A 24,698-nucleotide genomic window follows, 5' to 3' on the forward strand; every position below is an offset into this window, starting at 1 on the left:
GCCCTTTGGTGAGTGAATTCACAGAACATTGCACAGAGCGGGCAGGCAGACACTCCTGCTGGCCGCCTGACCCCTCATAGACCAGTCAGTTGGCAACTCTTAAGAAACTCGGCTTTCTTGGATTGGAACTCACAGCCAGGGTGCCTGCTGGAGCCTCAGGGGCCAGGAGAATTTGCAGGCAAAAAAATGCACGCTTGGACGGTGCAAACCCCAAAGCTGCTGGTTTTGTTTTGCTTTGTTGTTTTGTTTTTGATGAATGGGATTTTATGCAATTACAATGAGATACCCAGGTGATAAAACGCACGGTGCTTGTGACACAGTGCTGCCTCCACACTTCCAGCAACCGCGAGTGGTAATGCGTAGATAAGCGGGTGATCACGGGCACACGGAGGCGATCCACACAGACTGCGCCCGGAAAGCGCTACATGAATGTTAATGACAATAGTACTTGAAAGTTAATGAAGGCATTTGCTGCAGATCACAGAACGCCAGGTGGGCTGGTACATTTAGGGCCCGAGTTCTGGTCCAGGGAGACCCTGGGCTGCGAGCCGGCTCTGTCCAGGTGTCCAGTTCTGACCCGGTTCTGGCCCGCCATCCCCCACAGGAAAATTTCCGGGCGCCATTCGGGGTAGTTGGTGTTTATCCCTCGTTTTGCCGATGAGAAAGTGACCTCGGGTAGGTGAAGTGGCTGCTGCTGGTGAGCTCTTAGGGGGTCCCAGTTGCGTCCGATGCCCCGTAGACCTGCGTTTCCAAGGCTGGTGGAGGGCTGTCTGGCCCCCACGGTGGCCGGTCCGTCCCAGGCCCAGCTGACCGACGTGCCAAAGGCCGCACGTGAGGCTTCTCCAGAAGGAAGGCGGTGGCTGGGAGCATGTGATGGGAGCAGCACGGATCTACCTGCCCGTGACGGTGGGAACCTGGCCTGACGGGTCTAGAAGTGTCGTCTTCTGGTTAAGGCCAAACTTCCTGTTGCCGCCGTGGCTTCGCGTTACTCCGAGAAGACACGCTTCTCTGCCTCCCCAGCCTCTGGACGTGGGACAGCAGGTCAGTGAAATACAGGAACGTCCGGTGGGGTCTGAAAGCCAAGTCCTGGAAAGCAAGGTCAGTTAAGGAAACAGCGTCAAAAGGATGTAAAAGCTTTTCCTTTTCTTCCCCCAGAGCAGGCACAGACCCTACAACCATGGGCCATTTCTTCATCATCCCGCACACTGGTTATGGTTTTACCTCGAGGGGAGGTGGGATTCACAGGACTCAGCCGTTCAGGGCTCCAGGTGGGTCTCGGGTTGGAGGCATCAGCCCCGTCGTGCGGCGAGGGGGTGGAAGAGATTCGGCTCTTTGGCTCGGACTCCTCAGCTACCCCGTCTTTGTGACAGTGGCCCGGGGCCACATTCGTGTACAACTTTTCTTCCCCAAGTGGGAATAACCCAGGAGGAAGATTTACACTTGTTGCATTTTTTTTTTTTAATGTTTATTTATTTTCGAGAGAGAGACACACAGAACACAAGCTAGGAGAGGCAGAGAGAGGGAGACACAGAATCTGAAGCAGGCTCCAGGCTCCGAGCTGTCGGCACAGAGCCCGACATGGGGCTCGAACTCACAAACCGTGAGATCGTGACCCGAGCTGAAGTCGGACGCTTCTTGACCGACTGAGCCACCCCAGCACCCCAAACTTGTTGCGTTTCTATTCTGGCAGAGCACAGGCCAATGGAATTCTAAGTGGGAACATCGACCCAACAGTGAAAAGCAAAGTTGAAAGAAAAGATACAGGCTGGAGAAGGTATCCTGTTTCTCAGCAAGACCCCAGTGGTTCCTGGAACCCTGTACCACCCCCCACCCCCACCCCACAGGATGGGAAGCATGGACCCCAGGAAGGAGGGGGCGGACAGTAGGTCAGGCAGGGTGAGGACCGCTGTAGGAAGACGCCCCGAAAACCATTGTGCGTGCATTTCTGCCCGGGGTTTCTGCAAATAACTCCTGTGCTGGTTCCGTGGGGACCCAGACAATGACAAGGAAGGGGGAGAGGCTCCCGGAGCGTCCAGAGGCATTTCTCTCGCATTTCTTGTGGCAATGATCCCGTGTCTCCACACCGTCTCTTTCCATCCCTGTCTCTCGGCACAGACCCCACCCCCTCAGATCTAGGCTCTGAGACCCCTTGTGCCGGCCTTGACCTCTGCTGTCACCCCACCTTCCTGATCACTGGCTCCAGTTACCTGCCTACAACACGGGTATCATGGTGGCACCCCTGTCACCCCACGGATAACGGAGACCACAGCATTCTTGCTGCCCTCGGGGCCCTGCCCTGCTCCCCACATCAGGCGGGGCCTCCCCCTACTTTGCAGGCCGCCTCCTCTCCCTGCAAGCCTCTCCTACGTACTATGGAGGTCTGTTTACAAGCCTGAGCGTCCTTCATGGAGAGGGACAGAATTTCCTCTGAAATACTCTGCCTCCAACGCGGTGCCTGGGACACAGTGGCAAGGGCTGCGCTTTGAATGTCTAATGGCAGAGGGAGAAGTGAGCCATCCACGCGGGGACACTGGTGTGGGGTCTGTTGCAGGACGGGGCATGGGTTTGTCCTTCCGTCTTCATCGGCACGATCTTCGTGAGCATCGAGTGCGTTTGCCAGGAGCCCGTTCTGGGAACGGAGTCGAGATGCTGGACGCTTTGGAGACCTTATATTTTACAGGAAGCAACACCATTTGTTTTTGTCAGTAGGAAGACACACGCAGTGAGAAGTGCCAGTTTCCCGAAGGATGGAGGAAGAGGAGGGAGCAGGTGGCGGGACCCTGAGTGGGGCCGAGCGGCGGGAGGGTTTGACTGTCTGTCCTGTAGGGAGCGGGGAGCACTGCGTCCTGTGCAGGAGGAGGTACTGGCTGCCAGCCCCTGAGGACCGGCTGTAAGGGTCAGCCTGGATGTGGGGTGTTCGTGGACGGGCGAGGAGGCTTCTGAAGGTGTCGCCCGCCCTGCCCAGGGTGGCCCGGCCCGGGGAGACCCAGCCGCAGGTATTGGAGGGAAGGCGGGGCCGGGGGCTTCTGGAGGGACTTCCCCTGGCACCTGTCTCAGTTTCCCTGCGGAGCCAAGGGCCCTGAACCTGGCTGGGTGTTTCCCGTGTGTCGTGCAGGGCTGACGGGGGCTCATGGTTCTCTCGCTGTCTCTGTGCTGCCCGAGGCTGTCCTTCATCCAGGGGGTCTTGAGGAGGCCTGCGGGCCTGGCGGGAGGCTGGGGAGGGCCGGGACTTGGAAGCCGGGGCTCCACCTCCCCCTGCGACCCCCAGAGCAGGCTCCGTGCTTTCTGCCGGCTAACTAGAGCCCAGGCCCACTCCTAACACGGGAGCTCGGATCCCGGGAGGGTGGTTCTGGGTGCAGTGTTTGCAGAGGTGTCCCAGTCTGGTCTGAGCCAGCAAGCCCCTCGTGGGTTCTAGAACCCACTTTGACAGAAGGGGCACGTGGAGTGTAAAATGTGATGGGCCGTGATGCTGCAGTGGGTGGGGAGCGGCCACGCGGTCTGCTGGGACGGTCTCCTCTCTGGGACAGCCACGACGTTAGAAATCACGGAGACAAATCCGGCCACAGACCTGCCACCCAGCTCCGCGCAGGGGTTAACTCAGCATCTTGGCGTGAGTGTGGTAGTCATGGTCCACATGGCCCTTCCTGGCACCTGAGGGTTCCAGGCTGTGCACCAGACCCCCTGAGGGTTCCAGGCCAGGCCCCAGACCCCCCTGAGGGTTCCAGGCCAGGCCCCAGGCCCCCCTGAGGGTTCCAGGCCAGGCCCCAGGCCCCCCTGAGGGTTCCAGGCCAGGCCCCAGGCCCATATCCGTGTGCCCTAGTGCCTGCTGTCTCTGGCCTTCTCAGCTACACCCTGTTTCCCAAAAGCACAGCGTCTGGGGCTTTACTTCCCTGTGCCCCCACCCTGGCCCCAGCTCCCGCCAGGTACTCCTTCAGGGAGCAGATGGTTTTAAATTTCTGAAACACAAACCCTTTATCTGAAACATCTGCACCGTCCGAGCATCTGTTAGACAAATGGTGCATGGGCTCGGTGCTGGGGCTGTGAGATGGTGCAGAGGGGGTGCCCATAGGTTCAAGGGACCCACACCTCCATGGAGCCCCCTGCTGTGGAGTGAGGCAGGGAGGGCCCGTTGGTCCCAAGGAGGAAGAGGCCTCAAATCCCATCCAGGGTAGGATTTCGCCGTTAACTCACCATCTGCCCTTTCCAGTGGGAAAAGTGATACAGTTTCATACAAAGACTTAGGTTTGCAAATAAAAGTATCAATTAATAGGGACACCTATTAATAGGGATGGCTCAGTCAGTTAAGCCTCCGACTACAGCTCAGGTCATGATCTCTCAGTTTGTGGTTCGAGCCCGGCATCCGGCTCTGTGCTGACAGCTCAGAGCCCGGAGCCTGTTTCAGGTTCTGTGTCTCCCTCTCTCTCTGCCCCTCCCCCGCTTGTGCTCTGTCTCGCTCTCTCTCAAAAATAAATAAACATTAAAAACCTTTTAAAAAAGTATCAATTAACATGCTCAATGTTACAATCTGGAATCTGGCCCGAGGTCCCGCTGTGCTTGGCTTCCCAGCCCCCAACTCCGGGCTCTGTGCATCCAGGACGGCTCGTCCAATGGGGAGGAGGGCACCACATGGGCTTCTCCTAGGACTTGGCCAACAGAGGGGTGCGGGGAGAGAGGTCCCTTCTCCCTGTCCCTCTCGCTGCGGTAACACCCCTGCCCCTGCCCTGCACCCCTGCCAGGAGCCCCTCCCCCATGTGCACTGGGCTACCAACTCCTCCCTTGGCCATGCAGCCCCGTGGCTCAGCCACCTCAGGGAGTGGTAGCAGGCCCCGGCCACCGCAGCTCAGGTGGTGGGTCTTCTTGGAACAGGGAGAGTGGCCATCTGAACCTGGAATTGCCTGGCTATGTCTGGGGGTCTTGTGTGGATCCTGAGCTCCGGTTCACTGCAGACAGCTCATTTCCAGCAAGCCTCCGGTAGCACTGAGCACTGTCTGTGGAGGACATCTGAGCCCCCAAGGCACCCCCGGGCCCGGGGGCTAGTCCCGAAGTTACCCTGAACGGGACTTCCCATTTGCTCCAGGTCTGGCTGACAGCTGGCAGCAGAGGGGTCTGTCCCCCTGCAGATGGGACCCTATGGAGGTGGCCATGGAGAAAGGGGAGGGGTGCTGGCCCCATGATCAGACAGGGGCTGGTCCCGGCTCCTGGCCCCTACTGGGCATGGAGCCAGAGCCCTGGGTGGGATGAGGGGTGAGGCTGCTTTTGAGTTCCTGAGCACTGGCCGCTTCCCAGCTGTGGCCTCAGGAAACCTCTACCTCTCTGAGCGTTGATTTCCACATTTGAAAGAACTTGACCTTACACAGGGCCCGTGGGTGCAGAGGGGCCCAATGTGTTAGGTGACCCTGGATTTGACGTTGGGTGGGTTGTTGGCGGTGGTCCCTGCCTCAGTCACTCAGCGCCTCTCGGAACCAGGGGACTCTTTGCCCTTAAACAAAGAACTGAAGCCAGCCGGGTCTCAATGTCTCCCAATTATAGGATTCCGGTGTTTTGGGGTCCCAGAATTTGTTCTACTGGCAGCTTCCTCCTCCCACATGTGCACACACATGCACGCCCCCAAATGCACACACGGCACACACATGCACACAACACACACGTGCACAACATATGCATGCAGACCTGTGCACACACATACGTACCCACGTGCGCATGTGCGCGCACGCACACAACATGCATGCACACAAATAGACACGTGCACACACGATGCATATGTGGCATACCGCTTACATGCACATGTCCATGTGCATGTGCACATATGCACACACAGGTGCACACACAATGCACACACACAGGTGCACACACATATGCACACACAATGCACACACACAGGTGCACACACATATGCACACACAGGTGCACATACATGCACACACAATGCACACACACATATGCACACACAGGTGCACACACAATGCACACACATAGGTATACACCCACATGCACACACATGCACATGCACAATGCATACACACAGGTGCATGCACACACATGGACACACAATGCACACACGTAGGTGCGCACACACGGGTGCACATACATGCACACACATATGCACACAAAGGCGCACACACAATGCACACACATAGGTATACACCCATATGCACACACACGCACAATGCATACACACAGGTGCATGCATACACAATGCACACACACAGGAGCGCACACATGCACACACAGATGCAGATACATGCACACAAAATGCACACACACAGGTGAACACACATATGCACACGGGTGCACACACATGCACACACAGGTGCACACACAGGTGCACATACATGCACACACAATGTACACACACAGGTGCATACACATATGCACACACAGGTGCACATACATGCACACACATATGCACACACAGGCGCACACACAATGCACACACATAGGTATACACCCACATGCACACACACGCACACGCACAATGCATACACACAGGTGCGCACACAGATGCACACACAGATGCACACACAATGCACACACACAGGTGCACACACATATGCACACAGGTGCCACACATATGCACACACAGGTGCACATACACGCACACACAATGCACACACAGGTGCGCACACATAGGCACACACAGGTGCACATACACGCACACACAATGCACACACACAGGTGCGCACACATATCTCCATAGCTCTCTGTTGTGAGGCTCAATCACTGAGACCTGCCGGACGCCCCAGCTGTTGACCAGGTCAGCAGGGTTTGCCGTGTCCACCTCAGACGGTCCAGGGCGAGTGGAAAGAAAGGGGCTGCGTCACGCTTTCAGAGAGCGGCAAGGCTCCCGAGGGACAGACCGGACTCCCATACTCTCTGGCCTGCCGCATCCTGCCTGAGCTTTGCAAACGTGCCCACCAGTTTGCTATTAAAGTAGCGAGCGCTGGGAAATACACTGGCAGTGCTTGTCTCGATTGTGTTGCCTTCCCTTCTGAGAGAGCCTGGCTGTCGCCCAGCCAGGGTGACAGCTCCCGTGCTCCGGTCTTGCTCTGACGCTGCCACCACGGAGCCACGGGCCACGTGCTGCACACAGTGCCTAATGCTTTGCAGTTCTTTCCCTTGCCTCTGCTCCTTCCCGTGGAGGCTGACCTCTGTCCCGTAAAAATGCAAGGAGACCATTCTGTGTCAAAGCTGAAGGAGCCCAAAGGTCTGCCTTTTCCCATAGGGTAACCATTAAACCAATTTCTTCCTGCAGGCAATCTCTGTCCCTAGCACTTGCTTTTTTTTTTTTTTCTTTCAGGACTGCAAATTACTCCAAATAAACAAGCTGGTACAGAAAAAGTAATGCCCAGAACGCTCGGTTTCCACTGAACGATTATATTATGGAACACTGAGCCTTCTGGAATACGGGGTAAGATGATGGACGGACGGCCCGTGAACAGTACATTCTGTTCTGAGCTGCAAGGTGGTGGCTTTCATTCTCGTGCTCAGTCTTGCACAGGTTAGCAAATTAGTGAGGGAGAACTTGAGCTCTCAGGGCTCTCGGGGAGCCTGTCTTGTTTGCCCTGGACCAGCCTCTGGCGCAGAGAGCAGATTCCAGAGCCCGCGTGCCTGGCTGACCAGCTCTGGCCTCGGCGAGACCGCACTGCCCTTAGCGTATCTGCAGAGGGTGCAGGGACAGCCTCTCCGGGGCCTGTGGGCAAAGGGGGGTGGGGCGGTGCTCTGCCCTCTCTGGACAGTGGGCTGTCCCCCGTGGAGAGGGGCCTGGGGCTCCAGGGAGCGCCTGCGGGAGAGCGGACGCCAGCCCCTGCCCGGGGCACACCCACTGCTGGATTCCAGTTCCACCCTCTCCCTGTCCCCTCTTCCATCCGCGGAGCTCACGCAGGCACTTCTTGCGGGGACGCTGTAGAGCTGTGAAGGTCACCACGGTGGCGGCCCAGGGACGGCTGGCTCTGTCTCCCCCTTCTCGAATGTGGGTGATGCTGATTTTCTTCCTGCACCTGCACTTCCCCCAAAGGACCCCCACTCCCTGGGAGTCACATCTGTGTGGCCGTCAGCCTGACACCCCCTGGCAGCCTCAGCTTGGTCCGCCTCTCCCATTTGTGCATTCTGACCCTCCCCCCTTCCCCCCCACGATGCCCGCTTTCCCGGAGGGTCGGGGCTCGGGGCAGCTGTTGTGGGCATCGTGCCCTGTATCATTCGGGGCTCTGTGCATTTCTTCACCTGGCTCCCAGAGTCAGAGGCGCCCCGAGAGCAGCGCCCAGCACCCCCTCCCCCTGCAGCATCCCTGGGGAGATTCCTGGGGCACCACTCCCTCCCTTCAAAGCTGTCCAGGGATTGTTGACAAGGCCTGGTGAACCTTGTAAGCCGTGTGCCGCCACGGGACCGCACAGGTATTTGCGGGAGACGCAGAAGCCGAGCCCCATCCCTTGGTGCCTCGGCGTGACCTGCCCGCGGCCTCACGGCGCCGGGTCGTGGCTCCAGGCTGGGTGGCGACGAGGCGCTTTGGGCACAGGCCCGCTGGCAGGACCTCCTGTACCGCTGTTATTTTTATCTCCGCGTTGAGTGCTAATTGGTAGTTTACCTGCATCGCTCTGGCCCCCCTGAGACACAGCTCGTGGGGCTCCCCTGCCTCCGTCCTTGGCACTGAAGATACACACCTGTCTGCCTTTCCGGTATTTCTGGCAGGCTGGGGGGCACGGGGAGGCCCGGGAGGACCTCTCTGCAGCGGGGGGCAGAGCGGAGACAGCGCAGGACGAGCGGGTGGGGCCCTTGGGCTCCTGGCCGCCGTCGGGCCGTGCCCCTGCACGGGGACTCGGCCGGGGCCCTGGCCAGTTTGCTCAGTCCGGGGGGGGCGCATGCACACGCCCCACGCCCAGGCCGTCTGGGCAGGGAAAGGACCGGCAGGCGCCCCTCCCCCACGGGCCAGGGAAACTGCTGCCCACGTAAGAGGCTCTGGGCGCCCCAGGGGCCAGCTGTCTGCGGCCAGGCGGCACTGAGCGCCCTTTGTTTCTCGCTGCAGTGACTTCCCTCTTTGGGTCAATTGTGTGACCTAATAGCTGTTACTGTGTCTGAACAAAGTGTGCCGCAGCAGCCCAGGGGGCAGCTCGCTCTTGCCCCAGCGCCCTGCCTGCCACCCTCCAACACCGGGCGCCGGCTGCTGCTTGGCTGGCCCTCTCAGGGGCCGCCTCACGCGGTGTAGCCGGTGCAGAGGTTAGGGGGAGCCCAGGGAGGGCTGCGGATGAGGGGGTGGCGTGGACAGGGGCCCCAGTGGACCACAGCCCATTTCTTGGGCGTTCTGCCTGGTCTGGGTGCATCCGCCAGCCAGCTGTGTGCACTTAGGGTGGCCAGGGTGAAGCCCCCGCGGGGTGAGCTGGCTCTTCCCTTAGCCTTCGCGGAACGTTCTGGAGGGAGCGGAAGAGGCCCTGCTGGCCTCACTGCAGCTGCCCTTGGCATCTGTCTCAATGACGACTCACACTTCTTTCCCGGGGATCCCCTGGGCAGGTGCGGAGCTGGGTGTGGTCGCCGCGTGCACGATTCGGGAGCTCCCCTTCCAGGTGAGGGGCTGGGTGTGGGCCTCTGAGGTCGGTCGGCTGGGACGCTGAGGCTCTGTCTTGTCCACGGGTAGCTGTGGTCTGGGGTGGAGGGCATGGCCGCGGGGTCGGCCGGGGATAGTGGAGGGACATGGACGCTGCAGGAACCGCAGTCCGGTGGCCGCCTCTGCCTCCGTCGGGCTTCCGCGTGTGTGCAGCGATGCACCTGTCGGGTTGGGCGGGGACACGCTTACTTCGTCACCCCCTCGGCCATTGCCGCAGAGAGGGCCAAGTGGCCGTGACAGCAGCCAGCGCCGTGGGCAAAGAAGCCACATGTGCATGAGGTGGCCGAGGGGTTTCCTAGGCATGGAAGCTGGGAGAGAGGGGCATCAGAGAGAGGGGGGCCCCCCGCCTCGGTGCCCGGGATTGGCATGGGGATCCCCGGGCAGCACGGATTCTATGTGGCTTTCTGCCTTCGCTGTGCATTTTCCATTGGTGTTCAAACAGGGCACATCACGGCGGGATAGTGAATTGACCTTTTTTAGGGCTGTCGATAACGGCTGTTGTTTCAGCTTAAAGCAAAGTGTTAGCTTTTCCATCCGATCCCCTCTCTTATCGCTGGGGTTCTGTCGAGCGACAGGCCGTGCAAGCCTTTCTGCTGGCACGCACCTGTTAAGCGCACACCGCGGCCCCTGTTTGTGGTCACCCAGCCGCGCTCCGTCCAGGGCGAGGGAGACCCGGCTGACACGCGCCTGAGACGGAAGCGGATCCTGGGAGGGGGCCGCCGAGGGGTCGGGGGCCCCGGGATCGGTGTGGACAGGCCCCCCTCCCAGGCAGCGGTGAGGACGGGTCAGCCACGGCGAGGGTGTTCTGGAAAGCTCCTGAGGGCAGCCGTCACGCGGCGGGGCTGAGAGCCACCGAAGGTCCGGCAGAGCTCAGTCCTGCTGGATCCCATGATCTCGCCGGTGCACAGGCTGCGATGGGGCCGGGGGGGGGGGCCCTGGGGAGCCTGCCCCTCCAGCCTGCGCCGCGGCTCTGTCCGTGGTCCACACTCTGTGCAGACAGAAGGCTGGCGTGCTCCTCCAGGGTTTATCCGGCCCTCGCAGTGCACATCCTTTTCCTCCAAAGCACACTTGGCCTTCCTGCGGGGCCTTCCTTGCGCACAAGAGTCATAGCCCGTCGATATGAACGCGGCAGCGGGGCGCCCCAGCGGGGAACGCCTCTTGGGCCAGCGTCCCGGCGTGCGGCCGGTCACACGGGGGCCACACTTGGGTTGATGCTGGGCCCTCACTGTCCTGAGCCGCTTCGTATCGCTGGGCCAGAGACGCGGTCTCGCCGTGAGGGGCTCTGGTTTGCGCACAGCCACACAGAGCCACGCCAGGCCCCGCGCCCCGCTCCGGGGCCCACGCGGTTGGTGGGAGCGCATCCCTCACCGAGGGCGGGACCCTGCTCCCGGCCGGTTTTCACAGTCATATCCGGGCCTGGCCTCGTGCTGGTCTCTCTGGGGATGACGGAGCCACTGGGCCAGACCCGGAAGGGCCCCCGCCCACGTGGCCTCCAGACCAGACCCTCCCCTGCCACGTCTGCTTTCCTGTGGGCACTCGCCCGCTGCAGCGTCTACGCGGCTCCTCCAAGGGCAGGGCCATCCCAGACCCCTCCGTCCCCGGCAGGTGCCATGTGCCCCAGCCAGCATTCAGCAGACGTTGGCCGAAAACCCCACCCTGCCGCTGCCTCGGAGCAAGGACGTGGCTCCTGGCGCGGAGCTGAGTCGGAGTCCCGTGGCTCACGGGGACCCGAGACGGGAGACGGGGACCCCAGAGGTCGCATCATCCCCCCACCCCTGCTTCTCCTGTCTCCTGCCTTTCATCAAGGCTCCTGTCCACACGGGGAGCTCCTGCAGCCCAACTGCCGGACGGGGGTGGGGGCTCACGGGGCCGCAGAGGGCCCAAGTTCGCACAGGACCGTGGGGGCGAAGGCCGCCGTGCCAGAGGTGGTGCGTCACTTCTCGCTCTTCCAGAAGTCAGGGGGCACTCTGCTCAGGTATGCACAGGCTGACCTGAGGACCCGCAGGTCATCCCTGACAAGTGGGGACCTCGGTCCTTGTGACACAGCTCCGGCTTGGGGTCTGAGGAGCCTGCACGGGGTCAGAACCTTCCAGGGGGATCGGACGGAACTCTGACAAGTTCGGACTTCAGAAACCTGGAAAGGAATCTCTCCTCCTCCCATTGCGGCCTGGAGGGGACAGGAAGTCCCGTGGGTGCCCGGACACTGTCGGGCCTGGCCTCCGGTGATGCGGGGGCTTCAGTCAGGGTGTCCCTGTGATGTGACGCCCCTGTCGGGTTTTGCGTGTCCACCACCTGCCAGGTGCTCGACTGGACATCACAAACGCACCGGGCTGGATCCCGCCCTCAGAGTAACTCATACGCGGGACAGGGAATCACGTACTAGTCAGGTGGTCACACAAAGAAGCACTGATTACAAAGAGCGAGGAGTGCACATAGTGCAGGGACAAATGTGCTGAGTGGGGGCTGTGGTCTGAGAGCAGAAGGGCCCGTGACAGGGGTGTAGGTGATGTGTGTGTGCAGAGTTATCCGGGATGGAACAGTACGTGCAAAGGCCCTGGGGCAGGAGGTTCCTGGCATGTTTCAGGGCCTGTCTGGCCTGTGGTGGGGGCATGGAAATGGCCTGGGGCTAAGGTGGCATCTCTAGAAGAATTCACTTCGCTGAATTTTTTAAATGTTTATTTTGTGTTTTGAGAGAGAGGTAGAGTGTGAGCAGGGGAGAGGGAGAGAGAGAAAGGGAGACACCGAATCTGAAGCAGGCTCTGAGGTGTCAGCACAGAGCCCGATGTGAGGCTCGAACTCGCGAACTGTGAGATCATGACCTGAGCCGAAGTCAGTCGCTTAACCAACGGAGCCACCCAGGTGCCCCCAGAGGAATTCACTTTAAAGGGTCCACTGAACAACCCGCGTTCTCGTGTGTGTATGTGTGTGTGTGTGTGTTTGTGTGTATGTGTGTATATGTGTGTGCCCCTCTTCCGCTGCTCCCCACCTCCCCTGCTAGGCTGTGCTGGGGTCCCCGGGAACCCCGGGGTGGGGCCGGCTGGGGCCAGGCGCTGGACCCTGCACTGACGTGCCAAGCCACTCCAGCTGGCACAGGGCTCCTGGAAAGGTCTCTGCAGCTGTCCCGCGGAGTGGAATGTTCCCAGGCAGGGCCTGTCCCTTTCTCTGGAAGCCTCGGAAACGTGCCAGGAATAAGAGAGGCATCCTTGAGAATCTCCGGACCCAGTGGGAGTGTTCCCAGAGCACGACTCCCACCGCTGGTAATTAGGACTAGGGAAGAGGGAACCCCAGCGGCCTCTGTGGGTGCCCTGACGAGAAGCCGCTTCCAGAACCCGGGAGTCTCGGGCCGGGTGTGGGGGCCAGCAGCTTCCTTGCTGTTGACTTTCCGTGCTCCCAGACTACGCCCCCGTCCAGCCTCTGCTGCGTTGCTGTGCGTGTGGCTCTGATTCGGTTCGGTCCCCTTCTGCTCCCGGTTCTGCCAGAACCACCAACCGTCTCGGAAACACGGAAGCGTCCTTCCAGAAAGACATCCTTTCAAGTCTGAACGCTGAAAGACAAGCGGGCCACCCGTTTGGCTCAGGCACCGTGCCCGTGAGGGGCGGCTAATACCCCTTTCATCTCTGAGTCCCTCCTTTCCTAGTTTCGGTAACAAAACGCTTCAAAGCCAGCATGTGGAAGACGGGGCTTCTCTCCCCTTCGGCAAAGGAGAACACCCCTCCCCCACGCGCGCTGTCCTCCGTGTGTCCCCCCCCCCCCGTGACAGCGTCCACCCAGAGCTGGATGGAAGGAAGTTTCAGTCCCACCCACAGCCTCTGGGGAGAGACCGGGGGCTGGAGTTGGACGAATCGCCAATGGCCATGGACTTATCAACATGGCCGGGTAACAAAGCCTCCACAAAACCCAAAAGGACGGGGTTCTGGGTTGGTGGCCCAGAGGCTGCCGTGTGTCACCATGGCAAGGAGACCTCAGCCTGTGTATCTCTTCACCTGGCTGTCGATCCACATCCGTTAACGTCCTCTGCAATAAACTGGTGATCCGGTGATCTCCGCTCCCAGGAGGGGGCGGTGGGAACCTCCGATCTGTAGCCCGTCAGCCACGAGCACGGGTGGCGATCTAGACCAGCCGGAGTGTGACAGGAGGGGGCGGGGGCAGCCTCGCGGGACGGACGGAGCCTCTAATGTGTAGGATCTGAGACCGTCCCCAGCTAGACCGTGTCCACGTGGAGTTAAAGGGCAGGACGCGGGTCAGGGTCTGCTGAGAATTGGAGACCCATCTGGGGTAGGATGGGCGCACATCATCACAAGCCACAAGCAGGTGGGGTTTAAGGCTGTGTTGACGATTCAAGGCGAACGCTTTCCTGAGGCCGGACGGGCACGCACCGCGGTGGGGCGACGGTGTGACGTGGTGACTTTCTTTCTAGCGCGGGGCGGTTATGAGGCATGCAAGGCTCTTTCGTTTCTTTGTAAACGTGCACAGGGCATCCTTGGGCAGCCAGGCTGCGTGTGGCCCTTTGGAGAACCTCTAACCTGCTGGTTCCTGAGTCCCGTCTACGGAAGTGGCTGTCTGCTCGGTGGAGCTGGCCCGAATCGCAGGCACGGTGTCCTGTCGGAAAGGAAAAGGTCTCTGAAGGGTTGGCAAACCCCAGCTGTACTGAGAATGCTGCTCCCGGAGGGTCTCGTGGAGGGGAGCCCTGCCTGACGCATGGGATCTGGGAGACAGTGTTGCTGTGGTCCACGAGGACCCTGCTGCCTGCTGCTCTTCTGACCGAGCCTGGGAGGACCGTCCATCCAGCCCCTGCACGGGTAGGGAGGAGGGACTTACCCTCCGCCACGTTCTTAGGCCTCCCAGGGAGCATCCTGCTCAGCAGCCCCGAGCGTCTCCTCGATGCGCCTCCTGGATCTGGGAAATGAGCCACGGGCGCTGGGTGGTGGGAAATAGCAAGTAGTTCCTTCTGGAAGCCGTCGGGGCTGCTGCGTCATCGGGTGACGCCAGGCTAGGTGCGGGGAATGTCAGCGTCCTCGCTGCGGGCGTGACGGGCCACGGGGATGGTCCCCCCGTAGCCGTCTTTCCCCCTCAACGTCCGTAGATGCTAACGTCTTTGTAAGTTTGGGGAGCATTCACCCCCATTGGCTGAACAAGAATGGCAAAGTTGCAGCCCCTGGGGGGAGGGTGTCCCTGGCAGGGCTGGACCCCTTCCGGGTCCTCCTGATCCTTCCTTTCTGAGTAAGCGGGACATCCACACGGGCCCACGGGGGAGCCCTGTCAGGGCCCCATGGGTGCGACCGAAGCAGGGGACCGAGAGTCGCTTTCTCTGAGCCGCCACGGGCCACTCTCCATCTGTCATCACGCACCTCGACAGGTACAGTTGGCGGCTCTGTGTCCCCCCCCGGCCGGCCCCCTGGGGCCACCGCCCTCCCAAGGGGGCTGGGTGTGGTTCCTGTGCTGGAATCCTGCAGTCACGTGACAGGCAGTCAGGCTGAGCGGCAGGTGTCCAGGGGCGTCCAGAGCCTCAGGCTGTCCCCCTCACCCCCCCGGCACCCCCTCCCCCCGGACCCTGAAGGCACCGAGGAGCCTGGGGACGAGTCTGGCATGGTCCCGACGGGACTTGCGGCCCTCAGACACTCTGGTCTCGGGCCTTGGGGATGTGAGCCCTGGCTGACCACAGACCGACGGACAGACGGACAAGCTCGGAAGGCACGCAGGGTTTCCAAGGCCCCAGCGTGCTGGACGCGGGGGCCTTCAGAGCACGCTGGCGTCCGTTTGTTCCTCTGAGCCTAACTGGCCGGCATCCGGGCTGCACGTATCCACTCACCGGCAGCTCGTCGAAAGGGAAAGCTTTCTGCCGTACAAGAAAATGGCATGTTTTCCTCCGGAGCCTCTCGGGACTGGCGAACGTCGAGGGGGTGTGGTCCATGCGGACGGAGCCCACGCGACGTTGGATTAAAGAAGGCTTTTGTAAACTTGTCTCGGGAAGGGCCGGGGGTCGTGGTGGCCCAAGCTTGGGCTCTTATCAGAGCTACTGGAGGAATGCCCGGGGACACCTCGCTGCGGAGGGCAGCACGCCGCGTGTCTGCAGGTGCCATGCGGGGGACCTGCCCTGGGGAGGACATTCCCGCGTGCTCTCGGGCTGTAGGTCCAAGGTTGAGACTCAGCACGAGCCCACTCGGGGTGGGCTCGGACAGGCCCACAGAGGACGTGCATTGGGTGCCTGCCTCCAACCCCTCTGCTGGGGCTGATGCTGTGGGACCCTGGGACCGTGAGTGGCGCCTCCAGTCCGGAACGAAGCCCCCGTGTGAGGTCAATGCTACAGCTCACGGCCTCCTGGACCTCAGCGCCGTCCGCCTTCTGTCCACTCACAGGACCCAGGCCTCAGGTGCCAGCTGAGGGACGGTCGCTGGAGACCCCACCTGACTGTGCGGAGGCAGCTGGGACGGCCTGAGGGTGTCCGGGCGGATCTCACAGAAGCCGCCATCTGACCAGGTGAGGGTGTCCAGGAGGGTCAACTTTCTCTACGGCAGCTGCATCACGGGCACAGCTGGAGGGACCCTTCAGGCGATGTGTCCCCGTCTGCCCCTGTGTCACCTGCAGGCAGTCTGTCTTAGGGCTTCTGTGGACCCCATGCCAGCTGGAGGGTCTTGGGGGCCAGGGGACTCAATGGGCAGTCACTCCAGTGTGCCCCGGTTGTTCTGGGCTGAACTGTGTCCCCTTCCCCAGAAAGATACAGTGATGGGGGTGCCTGGGTGGCTCAGTCGGTTGAGCGTCCGACTTCAGCTCAGGTCATGATCTCTCTGTTCGTGAGTTCGAGCCCCGCATCAGGCTCTGTGCTGATGGCTCAGAGCCTGGAGCCTGCTTCGGATTCCGTGTCTCCCTCTCTCTCTGCCCCTCCCCTGCTCACACTCTGCCTCTCTCAGGAAATGAATAAACATTAAAAACGTTAAAAAAAGAAAGATACAGTGTTGTGTTAGCCTCTGGCGCTAACCTGGAAACAGGTTCTTAGCAGACGTGATCGAGTGAAGAGGAGGGCATCAGATGGGCCCTGGTCGATATGACCCGAGTCCTTATAGGAAAAGACACACGGAGGACAGCTTCTGGGAAGAGGGGCAGAGGTGTGAGCGATGCGTCCAGAAGCCAGGGGCTGACGGCTGCTGTCGGGAGCCAGAAGACGCAAGGAAGGATTCCACCCGGAATCCGGCAGGGAGCGTGGCGTTGCCGACAGCCTGACCTCTGGCCTCTGGCCTCCGGGACCAGGAGATGGAACCGTCTGCTGTTTACTCTGGTTTGTGGTGCTTTGTTGTGGCCGCCCCGGAACCGAGACTCTGCACTGGGCCGCCCTTTCGTGCTCTCGGGCCGGGGGTCTGTGGGTATCAAGGTCCCCCGGTCAGTGATTCCATTCCTGGCCGCGGAGTCACCGGGAAACAGGTGCCCACACCTGCCGAGGGCCTCCACGGACACAGCACGGCCATCTGAACCCCTCATAACCCCGCTAGCTGGGCATCACCAAACCTGTCTTGCAGAAGGAGAAACTGAGGCTCAGAGAGCACCCTGTTCCGGGCTCGTAGCGCTGGGTGAACAGCCACGAGACTCTGGGCTTTCTACTAGCATATGGCGGCCTCCGGACTCCGTGCCCCCCGGACCTCCGACTGGAGACCCAGAGGGGCAAGGCGTCGGCACAAAGAGGCCACATCTCACGGCAGAGGAATGACCACATTCTGAGCCACATTTATCTGTTCGGCTCAGTTTCTGGAGTCAGCTGTGTGATCTCGACCAGGCTGCTTGGGCCCTGGGCCTCCGTTTGCCCACCTGTGAAATGGGTATAATGGTGCAGCTTCTGTTGCACTGTGGCGGGCAAGAGCGGTGGTTTGTCTCGCCTGCTCTGCTTTTGCAAGATCTTTTCCTCACGCCGAACCCACTGAGACGACGGCCGGCGGTGGTCCAGGACCTCGAAGCTTCGGGGGGAGCTGGGGCCCACGGGGCCTCGTGCCATCAACCCCTCACGCCCCGCCCCGGGCTGGACGGTGCCACCTGCTACGTCCTGTTCCCTTGGCGAGCTCACAGTTAGTAACACGTGTGTTGGCGAGGAGCGGTACCCGTGGGACCCTGGCCTCGGGGGAGCTTAGCGAGGGCTGTTTTGTGAAGGGGCAAGGTGCTTCTGCAGGTGGCCGCGGCCCCTCCTGCCTCCCATCCTTCCCACCGAGCTCGCTCACGCCCACATCCTCTGCTGATTCCTCTCGTCTCTTTGCCCTCCTTGTTTCCACTGTGGACACATTTTTTTTTTTAATTCCCTGAGACAGAATGAAATACTATCACCTCTGGTTTTTTAGATCCTACGCTCGTCAAGATACACACACGTTGCAATCATTTTCTGGCATAACCTGGGAGGAAAAAGTGGGCCGAATCAGAAGGTCACGTGTACCAGCAGCAAAATAATGACACGCTATTTTTATCTATCACCTATCTGTCTATCAGATATAGAAAGATATCTATATATCTATCCCTTATCTCTATCTATTTATCATCTATCATCTATCTGTCATCTATCTGTCCCTTATCTCTGTCTATGTGGGGAAAACGTGCACCTGCTTGGCCAGCCCACCCAGAGCAAAGACAGAACATAACACTGGAATGAGGGGCGCCTGGGTGGCTCAGTCGGTTGGGCGTCCGACTTCGGCTCAGGTCACGATCTCGAGGTTTGTGAGTTTGAGCCCCGTGTCGGGCTCTGTGCTGACAGCTCGGAGCCTGGAGCCTGCCTCGGATCCCGTGTCTCCCTCTCTCTCTGCTCCTCCCGTGATCACGCTCTGTCTCTCTCTCTCTCTCTCTCTCTCTCTCAAAAACAAAGGGGAACAAGAACATCAGCAACAAGTTTCAAACTCAGGGCCAAAGCTTCCTTTGGACGCGCGCTGAAGAACCACGACACGAAGCCCGGAATGTTCTTGGGCAAATCCTGGGAATTCTAGTCACAGCCGGTGCCATTCAGGCTCCGTAGTGACAGCCAGGACATGAGGCCACTTAGCAAGGACACAACAAGATTTCCAGCAACTTTGTTTTCTCTAGAAGGTGTGAAGTAGCCAAATCCCACAGTTGTCCGTGGAGACACCGTCTGTCTGCCCGTCTCTCACTGGCTGAGCCCCCTGTTGTCCCCGTCGGTCCCCCGGGGTGTTCTGAGGGGAAGTCGGGCAGTTTACACAAGCTCGGAGGCAGGACTGCCCTGTTCTGTCCGCAGCCCAGATGGGACCTTTTCCTTTGTCGCTGGTTACTGCGGAAAGGAGGCGTGCGGAAGGCGCTGTGGTCAGTGTTCACGGGAGAAGGCAGCATGCTGAACACACACAACCTGTAACGGGGTTCCCCAGAGAAACAGAGGCCCCAGGACACATGCTGCCGTAGGCACAGAAGGAGACTGAACCCAGCAGTTGGCTCGAGAAATGCCACCATCTGCCCTATGTGAGCGGGAGACGCAGGATCGGCAGTGGAGCGATTCAGGCCAAGACGGGAGGACCGAGAGCCGCTATCTCCGATGTCCAAGGACTAGAGAGGACGGACATCCCAGCTCAAGATGAGAGAGCGAATTTGCTATTGTCTTGCCGCCTTGTTGTGGATTAAATTATGCCCACCCACATCTGAATCAGATGCTTATCTCTTCGGGACACTCACAGACACACCCAGAAATAATGTTTTACCAGCTCTCTGGCCAGTCAAGTTGACACAAAATTAACCGTCATCAGAAAACCTGGGCGAAGGCCCTCTCGGTTCAGCCCCGTGTGGGGCAACCGACGTGGATGTGGCTGCAGTGAGCTATGGGTGCCCCGGGAATGCCTTCCTGTGGCGTCTCTCCCAGCACGCTCGGGGCCTGACTCCAGGAGCGTGCTGGCTGCCATCACGCCGGCCATAGCTTCCCACCCCCCGGGAAGCCTTGCTCCCCCCGGCTGTGTTCTCTCAAGTGCAGGGCTCTCCTTTCCCAGGAAGTCTGCTTTCCAAGCAGCCGTGGCGCCAGCAGCTGGAAGCTTTTTTTAGGGATGAGCCGACAGCTCAACATTGGTACTGAATGTTCTGAGTTGGCCTGGCCCCTGCAGGGTGCACCAGAGGGAACCACACAACGGGAAGTGGAAGGGCTGCTCAGCCCTGAGCTCGCCGACATTCCATTCGGCTGCCTGGCGTGCCTTCTCTCCAGCTCCATTCAAAGAGCAGCTGCTGGGCCGGTCCGTGTGTCCTTCCCCTTCCCTCGACTTCCCTTCCCGGTGTCCCTGCCTTTCCCGAGCCCCGGCCTGGCTCTGCAGGAGGGAGGAGAGCCAGGCTGCGCCCCTCCCCTCCCCGCCCCCGTCAGCGGCCGCAGGAGCCTCAGTCCGAGGCCTCCGGCAAGCCCGGCAGGCCCAGGAGGAGCTCAGGGCCCTTGCTCTCCTTGGGAGGGGCTTGGGTCCCGGGACACAGAAGCAACATGTTGTTCAGTAAACACTCCCTGCATCCAAGGCCCCTGCCTTGGAAACGCTGCAGACTGCGGGTAACGAGGGACATTAGACTTTCACTTCCCCAGGCTCACGGCCAAGCGGGGCAGCGGGAAACTCACAGCCAAGTGGCCGTCCCCGCTCCCGGGGGAGCGGAGTCTCCTCCTGTGGGCCAGTGCTCTCGGCCACGGCCACGGCCCCGCCGCAAAGCTCCCCTCGCTCCTCCCCGTGCCCCGTGTCCCTCTGCAAAACGGAGACCCCCTCCCCGCCAGCGCAGGCCTGGAGGAGAGGGCACAGGAGGGGGCGGGCCCGCGGGCGGTGCTGGGGAGGCCTCGCTGCGATTTCAGCCCCCAGGCCGCACAGACGTGCTCCCGGGGGGCCCGCGGGCTCCGGGGAAGGGCCCCAGAATGACAGCGCCTGCGTGGTCAGCTGCCTTCCTAGAAGGCATGGAATCTGCTGTCCTGGTCAGGGTGTGACCTGTCCTGTTTCCTCTCTTCGGCCACCTCCCTGGCCCTGCGGGGGCTGCCCCGGACCAGGAGAAAGGGGGTCTGGAGCTGCCGGCAGACCCCTCTGTGCAGCGAGGACACACAGCGACTGGTGGCGTGTCTGGGCCTGCTGGGGGACAGGGCATGACCGCAGCCCACGGGACTGGGTCCTTCCCACTCACACCGCTCCTGGCCGAGCACGGGAGCCCCGAGGGGTCCGCCCGCCGGCCCCGGGGACAGCACAGGGGCCCGCCTCCCCCTCGGTCACAGGCCGCTGTGGGGACACACGGTGGAAGGCAAGGAGCCGGGCAGAGGCCCGGGCCTGGCGGGGTCACATCCAGAAGAGGTCGGTGAGGGAGTCTACGCAGGGTCTCTCATCACCACCTCCACGGGCCAGGACCAGCGTCCTCCCTCCCAGCCCGGTGCCCGGCCGACCTCCTGGGGGGTGGGGAGCAGAGAGCGGCGTCTGCCCACCTTCACCTGGTCCATGACAGGCGCCCTGCTGGGCTACCACCGCTCCACGCCTTCCCGGGCCCTGTTCCCGACGGCCCCACCCCCGACACTTCCCAAGTGGGGACAGACAGAGTGGGCCGCGGGCAGTCGTCCAGCCGTCTTCCGAGACCTCAGAGAGGTTCTGCGCAATTCTTTTTTTTTAATTTATTTTTGAGAGAGTGGGAGAGACAGAGCGTGAGCAGGGGAGGGGCAGAGAGAGAGGGAGACACAGAATCCGAGGCAGGCTCCAGGCTCCGAGCTGTCAGCACAGAGCCCGATGGGGGGCTTGAACCCACGAACCGTGAGATCATGACCTGAGCCGAAGTCGGACGCTCAACCGACTGAGCCACCCGGGCGCCCCGGGCTCCATGCAATTCTTACAGCCTGGAGTGGAGCAGGTGCCCTCCAGGGCAGGCCTGGGCGGCTTCTGGCCACCATGTTCCCTGAGTCCCGAGCCCTACTGTTCACTGTCCCCGGAGGCCTGTGGCCAGAGACCCACCTCCAGCGCGATTTCCCCATCTCCGCTCTGGGTGGTCTCAGCAGGGGCAGGGCCCGGGGTCTGAGAGGGCAGAGGTCAGATGCTCAAGTCACCGAGCGGAAGGACCTGGGACCCTGTACTGCCTGCACGGCCGCTGAAATCCTGCCACGTCTTCAACCTGCCATCATTTTGCAGCCTTGGCCTAAGAGTGTCCAAAGTCAGTCTCCTGTCTTCCTGTAAAGGCACCCACGTGTTGCCTCGGCCCTGGACGTGGCTGGAGGCTGAGCTGGAGGCGGGTGCTGGGCTCTGGGAGAGGAGGGGTCAGGAGCCGCAGGCCAGGCTGTGACTCGTCACTGTCGACAAAACAGGCTTGCTGAGGTCACTCTGCCCTGATGGCGACTCTGCCTAGCGAGGGCCAGCCCCAGTGCTGGCCGAGAGAGAGAGCACTCCCTCCTCCCCCTCGGAGAACTTTCTAGAAGGATACTGGGGATGGGGCTCTGGAGCCACGTCGCCCCTGTGCCAGTGTCCGTCCCTCCCCGTCCTGGTAATGTCACCTCTCCAAGCCACTTCTCTTGCTTTAGGCTTGTGTAAGCTCCGGGAGTGAGATTCGCACGCTGGGTCCTAGGGCAGGCTGCATTTCCCGACGAGGTCACACCAGCACCCCCTCCTCCCCCACAAGCGCTTCTTCCAGTGTGACTGACCTTTCTGCCCGGGGTCCCTGTCCCCTGGAGCCTGCCACAGGAGCACAGAGGCCCCCGGGACCCTCTGTCCGGCTTTGGAAGACGCTCCCACGGCCAGCCCCAACTCGCCAGCCGGGAGCACCTGCAGCCAGTACCCCGTCCCCTAGCTGACTCCCGCAGGACCCTGGGCCAGAGGCGCCCAGGTGAGCCCTGCCCCAGCTCCCGCCCCACAGAACCAGGAGACGTCTCGAGGATCGCGGCCGCTCTCAGCCACTGCGTTTTGAGGAGTTTTCTCGCTTAGTCGTTGTGCCGGAACAGGTGCGCGACAATAAGGGAATTCATTTCCACGCTCCTGAATCTGAGGGCAGGCTTCCCAGCAACGTGGGGCGTCTTCCAAAAATGTGGACCGTATGCCTCACGTTATGAATAAAATACCTGTTGCCTCCACTGACCATCCCAGGACCGATTCCTAAGGTTTCGGGAAGCGGCTCTTTGGTCCCTCATAAAGTGGAAAGCGTGTCCTATGCCACACCCCTCTTGGGGGTCCCCAGGCCACCTCACCCCCAGTCTGTACAGGTACCTGGGCTCTCACTCTTTCCTTTTCTAAGCAGAAAGTTGCTGGAAATAACAAGCAAGGGGCCGGTGACCTCCAAGTTTGCCTGGACATCTGGAAAATAATTTTAAATATTTATGTTTGATCCGCGGCAGATAACATGTTTGCCGTGGGGAGCTTCAGTTACGAAGTGAGCCAGTGGAGGAGGAAAAGAAACGTTCTCTGTAGAGAAAGCATTTTATATTCCCGCTTGAAAGATGGCTCTTTTCCGCTTAAATGTGTGTGACAAAGTGAATCGTGCTCACAAAGGAAAGTTGTCAGAGAGAAGCTGAGTGGTTGGAATGAAGGGGTGCCCTCGGACTTGGAGTCTAAGGGAGGGGCAGGAGCATTGGCTGGGAACCCCCACCCCCACTGCCCATGCAGGACGTGTCAGGTCCTTCCCGGAGCAGCTTCCGGGGTGGGGGGACTGCTGTTCCGCGGTCGGAAACCAGGCCGCTGTGACAGGGACCGGGTGTGTGCTCACCCTCTCCCTCTCCCTCTCCCTCTGGGGCACCCAGTCCTGCTGCAGGTGTATGTGGCCTTGAGAGCTCTGTTTGCACTCGGGTCCCTTAGTTCCTGCATCATCTTTCACGTTCTGCTGGCCGGGTGTGGAGGGCCCGGATGGCGACAGGCCCTCTGGGTCCTGAGTGACTGGTGGAGCAGACCCCCTCCCCACCTGCATCCGACTGGGGCGGGGGGAGGGGGGAGATGCATGCTCATTGCGTTAATCCGCAAGCTCATCTCGCCTGGGCCAGTGTACCTGCGGACACGTGGAGGACAGGTGCGCGTCTGAGTTTTCCCGCGTTTGCGGACTTAGCTGGTGGTGTTCTCGGAATAAGTGAGAGGGAGAGGCGTGTGCCTTTCTAGGGACCTGTGGCTCTGCGTTTCCCTTCCTTTGCTTCCACAGATGGAGGAGGAGGAAGGGACTGGGCTCAGACACGGGATGGGCAAGAGGACACCGTCAAGCTCTCGGCATCACTTGTAGAAGGAAAGCCCTCTTGGGAGTTTCCGCACAGGTGGGCCGGCGAACGCGGACGTATGTCCCGCGTGTTTGCCTTTCTTTAAAGCTTATTTATTCATTTTGAGAGAGACAGAGAGCACGCTCACTTGAGTGGGGGAAGGGCAAAGAGGGAGAGAGAGACTCCCACGCGGGCTCCGTGCCGAGCTCTGCGCCGTCAGCACAGAGCCTGATGTGGGGCTCGAGCCCACGAACCGTGAGATCGTGACCTGAGCCGAAATCAAGAGCCGGACGCTCAACAGACTGAGCTGCGCCCCCCCCCCCCCCCCGCCCCCTTTCTTTACACCTGTTCCTCGCGGTGGCCGGGCTGAGCAGCCTCGTCTAAACAGTTCGGCTGGATCGTTCTCATCGCTAGCCACAGCTGGCGGGAACAGAGCGAGTGAGTGAGGACATGACTTGTAATCGAGCCCTGTAGCTGGCCGTGTCCTGGGAAACCCGGCGTCTGGGACTCTGGAGGGACACCCAGGCACCCAGGAAAGGACGGAGGTGAGGTGGGGGAGCGTTACACTTGCGGTCCGAGGCTGTGCTGTGCGTGCACGTACACGCTCGCCCATACAGGTGCTGTCTCCCTCCTGCCCGTGCGCGAGGCACCTACCCCCGCGGGCCGTGCAAGCCTGCTCAGAATCGGATCGCCCGTGGGCGCCCACCACCTTCAGCTCCGGGGCGCACGAGCTCACCTTCGTGGACAGTCGTCAAGCGCCACGTTTTCCCTGGAAAACGACGAAGAGAAACGTGCAAAAGGCTGCAAACAGGGACTGCAATCTCTGTGCCCGAGATGGCGCCTTAACCGGTTTTGTTGTGGATTTCCCTGTCCGAGGGGAGACCTTGCATGGGGACGTGGGGACGTGGGGACACCGTTTCTGTTCACCATTACGTATGGCTGAGCCGCGGGCCTGGCCGCGTGCTGTGGCCAGTGGCTGAGCCC

Source organism: Prionailurus bengalensis, chromosome D4, assembly GCF_016509475.1.
Source record: "Prionailurus bengalensis isolate Pbe53 chromosome D4, Fcat_Pben_1.1_paternal_pri, whole genome shotgun sequence".
In the NCBI taxonomy this organism is placed as follows: Eukaryota; Metazoa; Chordata; class Mammalia; order Carnivora; family Felidae; genus Prionailurus; species Prionailurus bengalensis.